Genomic DNA, 13,509 nt, shown 5'->3' on the forward strand with positions numbered 1-13,509 from the left:
CTAAATCTTACAAAGGTCTCCCAAGCTCAGTCAATAGACAGATTAATAGTAACTCCCATAGCTAGCCTACTACCTGAAGCTTGGGATAGCTCAGGTCTGCTATGAGCTTCCTTTTACATCGGTCTCTCTTAAGCTTCTTTTTCGTCTACTTGATCTCCCCTTAATAACCTATCATGATCTTGCATTGTTTATCTGATATCAATCATCATGTCTCTCAACTCTTCCAACAAGCCATCTCTTCTATCAGTTTGTTAAGGCACATCCAGATAAACCTCAAGCACAGGCTCATCCTCTAATGGACGCCTTGAAACTCGAGTATTACATGAAGCTCGAGTACCTCTTCTTCTCATTTTCTCCCCTCCTAAGGAGGAAAGTAAAACAAAGTTAAGCAAAAAGGAAAGAATATTGCAATGAGCAATATATAAGTTGTCAAGTTCGAGGATGAATGCAATAAACAATCATAATGGCTAGATCTCAAAACTCAAGAAACTGATACCAACTATCTATAATGCCTTCAATGACATTGCCATACAATCCTCCAATTAACTTACTAATCAATTCAAAATCAGTTATTTTAAAAGTTTAGGATCCTAAGTAAAATGTTTGCAAACCATTTCATAAATTACTCAAACTATAAAAACCCTACATAGTAGAAGCAATATGCAAAAGTATATCAAAGAACAAGAAAACATGTGCATTATAATTAAATTAAAACAAAATAGAGGCCATGTGCCGTAGATCATGCCACATGCAGTGTGGCATATGGTATAGAGACCTCAGCATCACTCCCTATACCGTGCATTGCTGCATGTTGCCCTTTATTGTCACATATGCTATGGCACACATATAAGAATCTGCTATCAAATTTTAGATTATAATACGAACTTTAACAGTATTTCGTTTTCATATTCGATGTTCGATTGGGATGGTTCAAGTTCCTACACAAAGCTTGTTTCAAAATCAAACCAATGACACTAGTTTCATTTAAATCTAATATCACGTTTGAAAATTGGACACCCAAGTGCATTTTGATCGTTTTATGTCAAAATTTACCACTTGAGCATTACTAATTAAAACTATATGTCATTAGCCTCTTTTAGGGCCTTGACCACATCCAAAAGGACAATACAGACCAATCATACAAATAATATAACATGCATACACATAATTGGCCTGTAAATTGCATATTACGCATAACTTGGGCATAAATTCACATTTTCATTTAACTCACATCCAAGGCCAAATTTCCACATACACATCAAGTATGCCTTATATCCACACATATTCACATTCATCCATTAGCCTACTCTATCATTTCATCATTCTCACATATTCACAAGGCTAGGGAACCAAAACCACTAAACACAATATTCACAACCTTATACACATGTACTTAATTTCCTATGGCAAATTATACACAAGTTCATAAGTAATAATCTACAAATTCAGTACACCAATTCTTACAAAAAGGCATTAGTGAGAGGTGTGAACTCAGCCTATGTCTTTCCCCTTTACACTACTAGTACTAGAACCTATAAATAACTATAGATGAGATCAAAATCTCAGTAACCAATATAGTTCATTTAATGTCTATTACCACAGATAACCATGCTAAAGTAATAAAACTAGAGTAATAGCAATTATATATTAAAGTATAAAAGGATTTCCTCTTTTCAAACAATTCCACATAATTTTCCATAATAGCATGATCATCTAGCCACCAATGCTCCCCGACACGAAGCTATACGCTCTATTAGATCAATCATATATTGATCTGAGCTTACTTTCAATGGTAGAAACACCCGACAAAGTTCAATCATAAAAGACTAGCCTGTTGAATAGGAGAGTTTTTTATACATATATGCCTTACTTAATTCATTTTCTTGAGTGTTAAAAGACTTGTGTGGATAGCTCTTTACATGAGATCGGTTTCTTAATGAAAACATCGATGTTATGAGCCTAAATTCAAAGGGATAAACCAATCTTAAAAGATTTAGGTAGAAAAAATCTTTGAATTTATAAACTACAATTTACTTGTTAATGTGAGATTCATAATATGAGAAATTCTTAAATGGATTTGGTGTACTATATCATTTACGATCTATTCAATAAAAACATGAAATATAAATTAATTATAATATTAATGATATTAGAGAGAAAAAACTAAGAAATTAAATAGGCATTTTATTATAAAAATAATAATATATAAAATTTTACTTGATTGAATTAGTGCAATTTTAATGGTTGTACATAGATGATGTGGTGTAAGTCTATTCAAGAATTTCTCCTCAAAACAGAGGGTCTATTTTGTATGCATCTTAACAAATCAGGACCCAAAAATTCGGAGAGAAGCGTGACCCATAATGTTCTTAACATTTGTTTGATCTCTTTGCAATTGGCAGGCCCTTGATGTATTGCTTAAGGTTTTTTGGATGCTATCAATCTATCTCATCTAAGGACTATGGTTTCCCTCTATTCACATACTTATGATAGAGGCATTTTTGACTCTAAATTGCACCCTAACGAGCACCAGACTGCCTAGATGTCCCATGGTAACAGTTTCAATATATACTATACCAGATTACCTATGGTACTAGCTTGTAATACTACACTGGATGTCCCATGGTGCTAGCCCGACCATAAATATTTCACCATATCTCCACATACACACATCCTTACATATCCTGAGTGAACTTTCACCCCCTATGATCATACTTTTCACACAATTTATCTCAATTCCACACTTTTATACCACACACACACACACACACACATATATATATATCAAATAAAGTTAGAAATCATCAAACTTTCCTTTCACAATTCTAATTTCTTGCTAAAATCATTCACAATGCAAAACCATGCACAAAAACTAACAAAATCACAATTTCACATTTATATCATTACTTCTATATAGTTATAATAGTTAATAAACATAATTACCTCAACCTTTTGTTCGCAAGAAAAGGTTATTCATGTACTCAAAACCTTGATTTACTCTTTTTTGCAATTTCAACACATCACACATGATAATCTATATAATTGGGCATTTAAAGTAAATTTAACCATTGACAAAAAGTGCCAATTACAGTAATCAAACACCTAATCAATATCATTTCCTCCATTTACACTTGCTCATGTGCATTATGACTAGTTACCACTCTATACAAGCTTAAACCCTTACCTAGTTAGATTTCTCTTACTACTCTCCCTCAAGATTAGGTTAATCCAAGCCTATAGTTTCAAAGCTTTATCGTTCTGACTTAAACCAGTCACAACTACTAGTTTAGTCCCAGATGACCTTTCTATTACTATTGGGTAAGAAATCATCCCCTTAAAACTTTCAAATTTAATTTCTCAATTGTTAAAACTAAGAGAAAATAGGGTAAAATTAGAGGTTAAAGCAATACAAGACTTATCCAATAAGTAATAGGTCAAAAACGTCGATCTTGCTCCTAAAACTCAATGGCCCAGCAGATCTTCTTCTCTTCTCCATGCTTGATCCCCTTTCTCTTTTCTTTTCTCTTCTATTTCATGAGCAAGATACATCCCACTTAATCAAGTTTCTACATTATAAATCGTGATGCATTCATCCTCCGCCAATATGCCTAGAATAGTAAGGGTAATCCTCACTATGCTCACACACTTTACTTTGAGACTTCATTCTTCCACTCACATATGTTCATATAATATCCTAAAGAGTCAATATAATATTCTACTATCCAAAACACTAATATTGCATTAAATTACTAACTGATTCCATAATAAGTCATTAACACAGGATTAGAAATTTGGGATGTTACATGGAAAAATAATGTTTCCCTCATTAGCTCCAACTCCTTAAGATAAACTAGTAGAGGTAGTAGAGTCAGTGGCTATTCAGTTTACTTGTCCCTCAACTAGTTTGTCACAATTGCTTTTGTAATTAGGGAAAATCCAATGATATGATAGCAGTTATCATGAGAATGCCCTTTTCGAAGACAGTTTGTGCACTCTTCTCCAGTCATGTTTCTTCCTCAACCTCTATTAGAACGTCCAACTTTATTGCTTCTTCCTCCTCTAGCAACCATCATCATAGTGTCTCCTGAGGTATTAGGTGGACTAATGGCAAGTGTTCATTGTTCCTCATCTTGTGATATCAAGGCATAAGCTTGATTAATCGTGGGTAGAGGAATCATCAAAAGAATTTACTCCTAGCCTGATTATATATAACACTTGTCTTAAGTGTTATCCAAAAGTCACACAATTCAAATAAATGTATGGTTAAGGAGTTGATCCTAAAACCAACTTAGAAAACAAATCATTTAAATCACTAAACAAATACACCATCGCAAAATAAAAATTTAAAACCTTTAGAAAAATTTATAGGTTCTACCTATAGCACACGAAAGTAAGCTAGGTGAAAGCAGGATAAAAAAATGTTGTCATGGTAGCATTAAATTGTTACAATGACAGCCCTCTTAGGACAACTTCTAGGAGGCTCTGTTTCTCTATTTGACCTCCGATTGAAGTGATTTTAAAGCTCACATGTAATTTTCAATGATTACTAGTAGTGTACCAAATTTCAAATTGATCTAACGGTCATATTAGAATTTGGACACTTTACAAGATTGGATAAAGTTACTGTCATGATAGCACTTCTAGACCAACTTTTAGAGTGCACACTTTCATCATCTAACTTTCAATTGGAGTGATTATAGAGCCCACATGTCAGTTTTAAATAGTACTATTAACATACCAAATCCAATAAATGGACTGAAATACGTGCATGTTGCAAATTCAGCAACTTTGCTGTCATGAAAGCAGACAGCGCCTCCGGACCAACTTCCAAAGTACACTGTTTCTTCGTACAACATCTAATCAAAGTGATTCCAAAGTTCACATGAAGATTATAAAATCTTTTATCTATGACCCAAATTTTAGGAAAATCTAATAGTCAAATTGAAATTTGGACACCTAAATGCAAAAGTATAGGTTTTTGGTAAAAACCATTTTCAAAATTGTTCAAATTTCATCCTAATAGTCACAAACTTATAGGAATACTTTGGACATGTCAAATAGAACTAGGAGGACCTGATAGAATATTTAAATGATAGAAAAATCCCTTATATCAAAATTTGACCGCCTGAATGCCATTTTTCAAAATAAACCTTAAGCCCCTAAATTTTACAAATCACATAAGAGTGGCCAAAAACCATTCCAAACACTATATATACATATGACTACACATGTTAAATATTTTTACTTGACTTAGAGATCTTTTTAGGGTCCACACACCCACTCTCTCTATCTAAGGTGTATATTTGCCTATAACACGCCACTTATAATGCAACCACTTTGTATTTGCTTGTAGAATCACATATATACTAAAATAAACATTTACTTGTAGTGAAAACTTAGTCTACCAAATGAATCCATTAAAACCACACATCATAACTAACTTTCCTAGCCACAAGTCTACAAGAAGATAAAAATTCATGTACAAGCTATACAATCCAAACATATTCACACACACATATATATAATCACATCCTACTAGCACTCTAATCATAAATACATTATAGTAGATTTTCTTAAAAGAAAGGGGTTGTAGTTCTTTACAATCCATAAATAACCCCTAGCTCTACTCCTTTCTCCATCCACCACTAGTTCCTTCGCCTGGTCCTAAAAATATTGAAAAGAAAGGGGTGAGACAACTGCAATCTCAATAATAAAGAAATCTACATTTATTATTATAAAGTAAACTATAGTTAAATAAATGAATAATAGATTAAACATAACATATAATTTAATCATTTAAAATGTATAAATGCATGACCTAGGTATGACCTTTTTGATCGATAGAATACCCCCTGGCACTCTTTAGCTTACAGGTAAACCTTATGCCTACTTATACCTTCAGGGGCATAGAACATAATTTAAGGCATGATCGAATCCATCTAACTACTTGTGCTCCTTCAATATGAATCCTGAGTAGTCAAAGCTAACTCCTTCCCAGAGCCTGCCCGACTTACTCTCCATGTGAGGGCTACCTTGGCCTAGACACTCAACCTCACACTTCATATGTCTAATTCCCTCTTCCACTGAGAGGTATTGAATACTCAATCAACTAACCACTTTAGTATACTGAGCCCACAATATAAAAGGCAATACTGAGTATTGGCCATATACCATAGAATATCACAAGTCTGCACCTCCCTATTAGTGAACTCCCACCGAGATCATGCCTTTCACTCTTATCTACCTTTCTCGAGTATTGACTACTTCAACACTCCAAGGTAGTATAACAAGTATCACTCCTTCTTTAACCGGTTCTTTAGCCTATCTAAGGCACTAAACCCAGTTATACTTCCTTAAGCACAACTTTCATTCTTTATAATTACAATGTATGTAAACAACCTTGTTTCCATAAAAACATTATTATTAACCAAATAGAAAGCATGTATGCACTATTATTCAAGTAATATCCATAAGTCTTTATAGAATAGAATTAATTGCATTTAATCATTTAAAACATATAATGCATAATAGCTAATAATATTATTTAAAAATAGCTAAACAAAGTAATAAGAAATATAAATCCCCTTGTTACCTCAACCCTTTGATAGAAAAAGGATTCTCCTTGTACAAAAATGAAACTTGGCTTGTTCTTTATCCTCCAATTAAGTTTCACCAATAATTTCCTACAACATATAAGTGATCCATATCACTTTTCATGGCAAATAGCATTAATGAAGACTATAACTCATACCACACAACTTGAGTCAATGAGCCATAATCTATCCTAATGATCCATATACTAAACCAACCATTCACATAGTATCTTGAAGCTTAAGAATTGTACGGTTGGAAATTTATAAATTTTAGTACTTCTATATGATTTGATTCTAGAATGCACATAAAGTGTTTGATGAAATGTATAAGGAAAAATTGTTTGGTTTGATTGAATAACTAAGTGTGGGTAATGAATCATTAACAAAATTTTAGTATAGAAGTTATTCGATTTTTCTATTGCAACTTCAGATATAAGTGTTGGAAGGTGATATAAGGACTACGAAGATTGTTTATTTAATTTTTTATTTGTTTATTTATTTTTAACTTGTAGCTTATTGTATTTATTTAAACCTTCAAATATATTAAAAATAAATGGTATGGCTTTAAGTTAGATCTTGGGAAGAGAGTGCATATGTAAACAGAGTTATTGTTTATTTAAAGTATGTGTTAGTTGAATATTATAACTTTGGTTACGTACTAGAGAAAATTTTGGAGGAAATAAATGTCTATTGGAAATGTATGGTGTAGAGTCATAATTAAAGAAGTTGTTTGTTCCTCTTATCTAGGTAATAGAGTAGCTAAGGGGCAATTGAGAGAGGTATAATTTAGAAGGAACAAATTATTACCTTAATTTTAGGTAAGTGAATAATGTCCCAAACTGATTTACCCATAAATTATTTTTCTAAAATATTGTAATTTTTGCAGATTATTTTCATAACAACTTTGTTAAGTATGAGATATTTTGTAATTTAAATTTCTTTATCTTGTGAAATTATTTCTAATAGCTTTGGCAATTTTGGTTTTTCAATAAATGCAAGAATTTTGCTTTCCTTAAAATTTTGATTAAACATATTCATGTATAAAATACATATTCGATGTTATGATTTAATCTTTTTATCAACTACTATATTTGAAAATTCTTGCATTCCATTAAATTTTATGAAAGGAATTGGAATTAATCTTTCGAATGAATGTTCACAAGTATTTATTATGTAATATTGATTGATCTTACAATTAGAAAATGATTATTTATTATGATTCACACATGGAAAAGCATTGAAGATACTATTTTATAATGATTATATTGAAAGGAGCAAAAATGTTTATTTTATAACCATGCATGCTTGTTTTAAAATAGGGGATTAATTTTCAGAACATTGGTCACTAACAATGACCATTAACCCAAAATATATTGGGGAAAGATGGTGTTTCAAGAATGTAATGCCACCTCTTCTCCCTTTTTTATTAAAAAAGGTACAAGGGGAAGAGGAAGTGCCATCTCTTTGCTATTTTTTTTTAAAGAAGAATTAGACACGTGGTGTTTAATTATGTGGACAAGACACCAACCCTTGATTATTTTAAAAAAAGAATTAAAAAAGTGGTGTTTCCTACAAGAAATGCTCTTTACATCTTTTTGTGGTGTTTCATTAATTCATGAAACATCACCTGAGGCTTTAGATATAAAACTAGTAGTGTTTTATAAACTAGTAGGTGTTTGCTTTTTTGTTAGAATGGATAAAACCATATGCCTTATGGGATGTATTTTTCTGTATGCAATTAAATATTTTATGTGCAAAGAACACTGAGTTGATTTGGGTTTAATTTGACTTAGAGACATTGCATCATATCAATCCCTATTAATGAAACTCCATCAAATCTCTAATATGTGACTTCTTAAGTGTCATAAATGTGCCATACATGTGTTTTTTCTTATGTCATGCCAATTGTTTCACAGATTATTAGTGCAGAAATGACAAAGAATTATATATGATGAACAAAAAAATGTTGGCTTGGCATCAGGCGCAAACAAAATCCAAAATGCTTGATACGAGGATGAATTGGCAAAGGATGCAAGTGTTTTACCTTTTGACTTTGGTGTTTAAGTTTGCAATTTATGAAATGATTCTCATTGTTTTATCATTATATTAGGAAAAATACCTAAGAGCAAGGACAAAGAGCTAGTAAAACTGCTACTGAGGAATAGATTCAAGTACAACATAGGAAAATAGAACAAAATAAAGCTAAGATTGAACATGAAACAATTAGAGTAAGCAAATCTAGCTGAAGAAGTTAATAGACGATGCAATCTGATGTGCGTGCTAATGCAGAGATAGAGAAATGGGTTGCTTGTATAAATACTACTTTTGAAAATGTTAGACGTATAACTTCCAGACGCACTATATGCAATGCACTCAAGATTCTTTCACATGCTTTGTAAATATTTTCAGGAATGAAACTTAAATTTCACGAATAAAGTATCATTATTGGCTAGTTTAATATATTCTTTAACTTAGCATGAATCTATATGCTTTGGAGTACATATTTTTATGCCTTGGGTAAAAATAAATGCACATATATAATAAATAATGATGAGTCCAACATATTCTGAAAGTAGATAATAAAAAACATAGAATATTTAATCACACCAAATGTAAGAATGCTAATGTTGATTTAAATACAGTACTGTACCTATGCATAAACATGGCCTTGATCTTGTTCAATGTACTACAACATCAATATATTGCCTCGCACTTCTGAAAGACAGATGCAACAATTTAAGGCCAATTCAAAAATAGAGGATGTAGATATCAATATATTATTGATATGATGTTCATCTCCTTGCAATAAATTTGAATCCATGACTTGAATTATTGCATGTGGCATTGACTCATTTACCCAGCTCTTCAAGCTCAATTCTGAGACAAATATATCTTCTGTGGGCCTTTTTCTCGTAAAACACCTCTAATAGCATAATTCCATAGCTATACACATCTACTTTGTTGAAACAACTCCGGAAGATCATACTCTGCATGTAATTGAATTCAAGTATTAAAATATAACTAATAACTAAAAAGACTATTCATTTAATCAATTAGAGTAGATGGGATAAGAGAGAATTGAGAAATAAGTTATGCTATACTTCCTAGTATTAGTCTTTGAATTTTTTAAATGTAATGTTTATTAACCCTAAAGATTGATAGGAAAATTTTATGATCATATGCAAATGAATTTTTATGTAGAAGAAACAAAGACACACATATATCTAGCCCCCATACCCAAACACACACATTTGAAAAATACACATTCATCTTAATGTTATAATATTAATTAGTTTAAGAATTTTATGTACATATAAGATCAACTTAAACTAATTTCAACAATCGCAAAATTCATAAATATCTCTTTCATCTTCTATTGAAAAATTAGAAGGAAATAGTCAAAAACATGTCTCCCTATAGAAAAATTAAGGGACCATGTTTTAGGCATAGATAACTTTGATAAATTGTAGTTCATCAATTAATAACCTACAAATTTAATATTTGAATCAAATCAATAACATTAATGTGTTTCGAGAAGTCATGTAGTATTTATAAGAAATATTAATTAATTAGTCATCAATTAATTTTATATAATATTGCTAACTTGAATAATGAGTCACAATATATGTGTGTAATAAGCTTTTTATGAATTCATATGTTTAATATATATGTTAGAATGTAAAAGAAGGGGCAAAAAGGTGAGACAATGTCTAGAATAATTACCCGGTGCAATATAGCCAATAGTAGGTATTGTCTCTGTGTATTTCTTAGATTCCCCTTTATCTAAAATTTTGGAAATTCCAAAGTCATTCACATGAGCAACCATTTCATCATCCAATAAAATGTTGTTTGGCTTCAAATCACAATGCAATTGGTGCTAACAAGCCATGATGGAGATATTCCAAAACAGTTGCTACATTTATCATTATATTCAATCTTTGAAGAAAATCTAAAAAATAGTTGTGAGAATATAACCCATTTTTCAAGGCTCTCATTAGGCATGAACTCCATTACCAAAGATTTGAAATCAACATTGGAACAACAACTTATAACCTTCACCAAATTGCGATGGCATGCATTACGCAATATGTCACATTCTTTTTCAAAGCTCCTTAACATTACTTGGGAATCAAAATTGAAGATCTTAACTGCAACGATCATTCCACTAGGAAAGCTTTCCTTTGAACACAGAACCATAGGAGCCCCTTCCAAGTATGTTACTCTCATCAAATCCATTCATTGCTTCTTGGATTTCAAAGTAAGAAATCCTTCTTGGCACTTGTAAAGTTGATAAATCCCTTTCAACTAGACCCCTTGAATTTTGTTGTTTAAAAGGATAGTGGTTGAGGCAACAAAAATTATTGACACAATTATGGGTAATAAGCATTTCAACAAAAGCAATTTTGTCATTGATCTTTTTTCTATTTCTTTTTTGCATGGAGGTACTAAGAGTTGCAGCGGACCACAAAGAGCTCGATTCATCATAAAAGATTCAGGACTCAAATTTTTAAAAACTCCTCCATTTGGAATCTCTCCTTGGAGTTTGTTATAAGAGAGATTGACATACTTAAAATCAAAGAGAAACTCCAAAGATTTAGGAATCTCCCCAAACAAATTATTTTGGAAAAGGTCTAAATTTTTTAAGCTCAGCAAATTCCCAAATGATACAGGAATACTTCCTTGCAATTCATTATGTGCTAAAGAGAGAATCTGCAGATTTTGCAAGCCACCAATAGTTGTTGGAATGATACTTGAAATATGATTTTTAGATAAATCTAATGAGGTAAGAGCTTTTAAGTTCTCAACCCTTGATGAAAGACCCCCAACAAAATGATTGGAAGACAAGTTTACTTGCAATATATCTTTCAAATCCCAAAAGGAAGATTGTATCTCTAATGCCAAGTTATTAGAGCCCAAGTGAAGTCCCCTTAAAGATGAAAGATTTCCTAAACAAGGTGGCATTGCTCCATAAAACTTGTTTTGGCTTAGATGTAGATAGTCAAGTGGTTTGATTTCACAAAGCTCATGAACAATTAAGCTATGCAAGTCATTTCCTTCAAGACTCAAAAATTGAAGAGCTTGTAAGGTGCCAATCGTTGTTGGAATTGGTCCATTCAAAACATTTTGATCCAAAGAAAGTGTAATCAAATTAGTAAGATTCCCTATTTCTGATGGTATGTTACCATTAATACCACAAGAAACAATGTCCAACTCTTGTAGAGAATCAGAGAAGTTTCCAATGGACTTAGGAAGTTTTATATACAATGGATTTGCTGAGAGGACCAGAATTTTCAAATGTCTGCAATTAGTCAATGAGGTAATAATGTTGGTTTTAGAATTGGAAGCATCTGATGTGGTTAAATTGTTATTTTTTATTCGAAGGTATTCCAAGTATATTAAATGCCCAAGTGTAGTTGGTAAAACCCCTATGAAATTATTTGTTGACAATCCTAAAATGGTCAGCTTAGAGGCATTGGAAATTGTATTTGGAATTCTTCCAGAAAGCTTGTTGCCCCATAAAAGTAGCTCTTCTAGATTAGGAAGGCCACATCCGAAATCTGATGGAAGACTACCTGATAAAGAATTATTTGGAAGACCCAAAATTTGCAGAGCTGATGTGTTAAGAATTTCCAATGGAATAGAACCCCTCAAGTTGTTATTGCGCAACGTAAGCTGCTCAAGCTTATAAAGATTGCCTAATTCTGTAGGTATTGAACTGAAAGCAAAGTATTCTTTTAGATTTAGGTAAAGTTAGTCTAAGTTAATACAAAAATTAAGGAAAAGAAAATAAAAATATCTAATTAATTAGACAAATATATGATCCTCACCTTAATGTTGGGTCAATGATATGATCGTGCTGAATTTTAGGTTCACTTCATAGATTAAAATGTCAGGTTTTTTTTTATTTGTTTTACAATATCAATCCCAAAACATATATAAAGTGAAATTAAAATATAGTTTTTTAATATTTTTTTAGAGTTCACCAAAAAAATATAGTTTTTGTTTTTAAATGTAATGAGTGTAGATGTGTGAAAACATGGCATCGAGATCCCCTATTGTTTGTTTGTTGTTTTTTTTTTTTTTTTGTGATGACATGTCTGCTACCTCAATATATAGCGACGGTTTTGTTTTGTTTCATTTTATTTAATTTTGTTGGCTGATAGTGAAAAAAAAGGAAAAAGTTTAAATTTGGCTATATATTGTTTCTTTTCTATTTTAACGAATGCATTATAGAACTCTACCTCTACATTGCATGTAATTTATTCAAACAAAATTTTATTTTAAGTTTGTTGATTTCATAAATTTTTAAATTATTTGAATATTAATGGCATCTATAAAAGTGAGGGTAACTTTATAAAGGATTATAGACCTTGTATATTCAATTGTTGAAAATTATAAGAATTTTAAATTTCTTTCATACAATTGTTTTGTGAAGACATATTTTATACAATTTATATCCACCAAAATGTATTTGAAGGCAAATGATGACACATTAAATTTCTAACGATATAATTTATTGAAATGAAACTAAAAGACAACGTTCTTTTTAAAATTTTAAAAATACGAGATACATTTGGCAGCATGCATCCTTACAAATAACGGTCACTAATATAAAAAAAAATTCAACTTCCACATTAATTTTTTGGTTAAAAATTTTAGATGAATTGGTTTTTGAGGGCCCACTAGGGTTAAGATATGCTTTTAGGCACAAGAGTACTTACAGAGGTTTTTACGAATTGCACCCACCAGCAATGTGATGACATTGGCCGTGGTATTTAATTGTATGACCTTGTAGGTTATAGGTCAAATCATTATTAATTGAACCAATCTTTGTTAGTAACTTTCACATATAATAAAAGGCAACTGATGAAAGCTTATTAGCACCTCAGCTCATATTTTATAATTTTCCAACACC

Source organism: Prosopis cineraria, unplaced genomic scaffold (genome assembly GCF_029017545.1).
Source record: "Prosopis cineraria cultivar Desert tree isolate PC_DT_omini unplaced genomic scaffold, ASM2901754v1 PC6, whole genome shotgun sequence".
NCBI lineage: Eukaryota > Viridiplantae > Streptophyta > Magnoliopsida > Fabales > Fabaceae > Prosopis > Prosopis cineraria.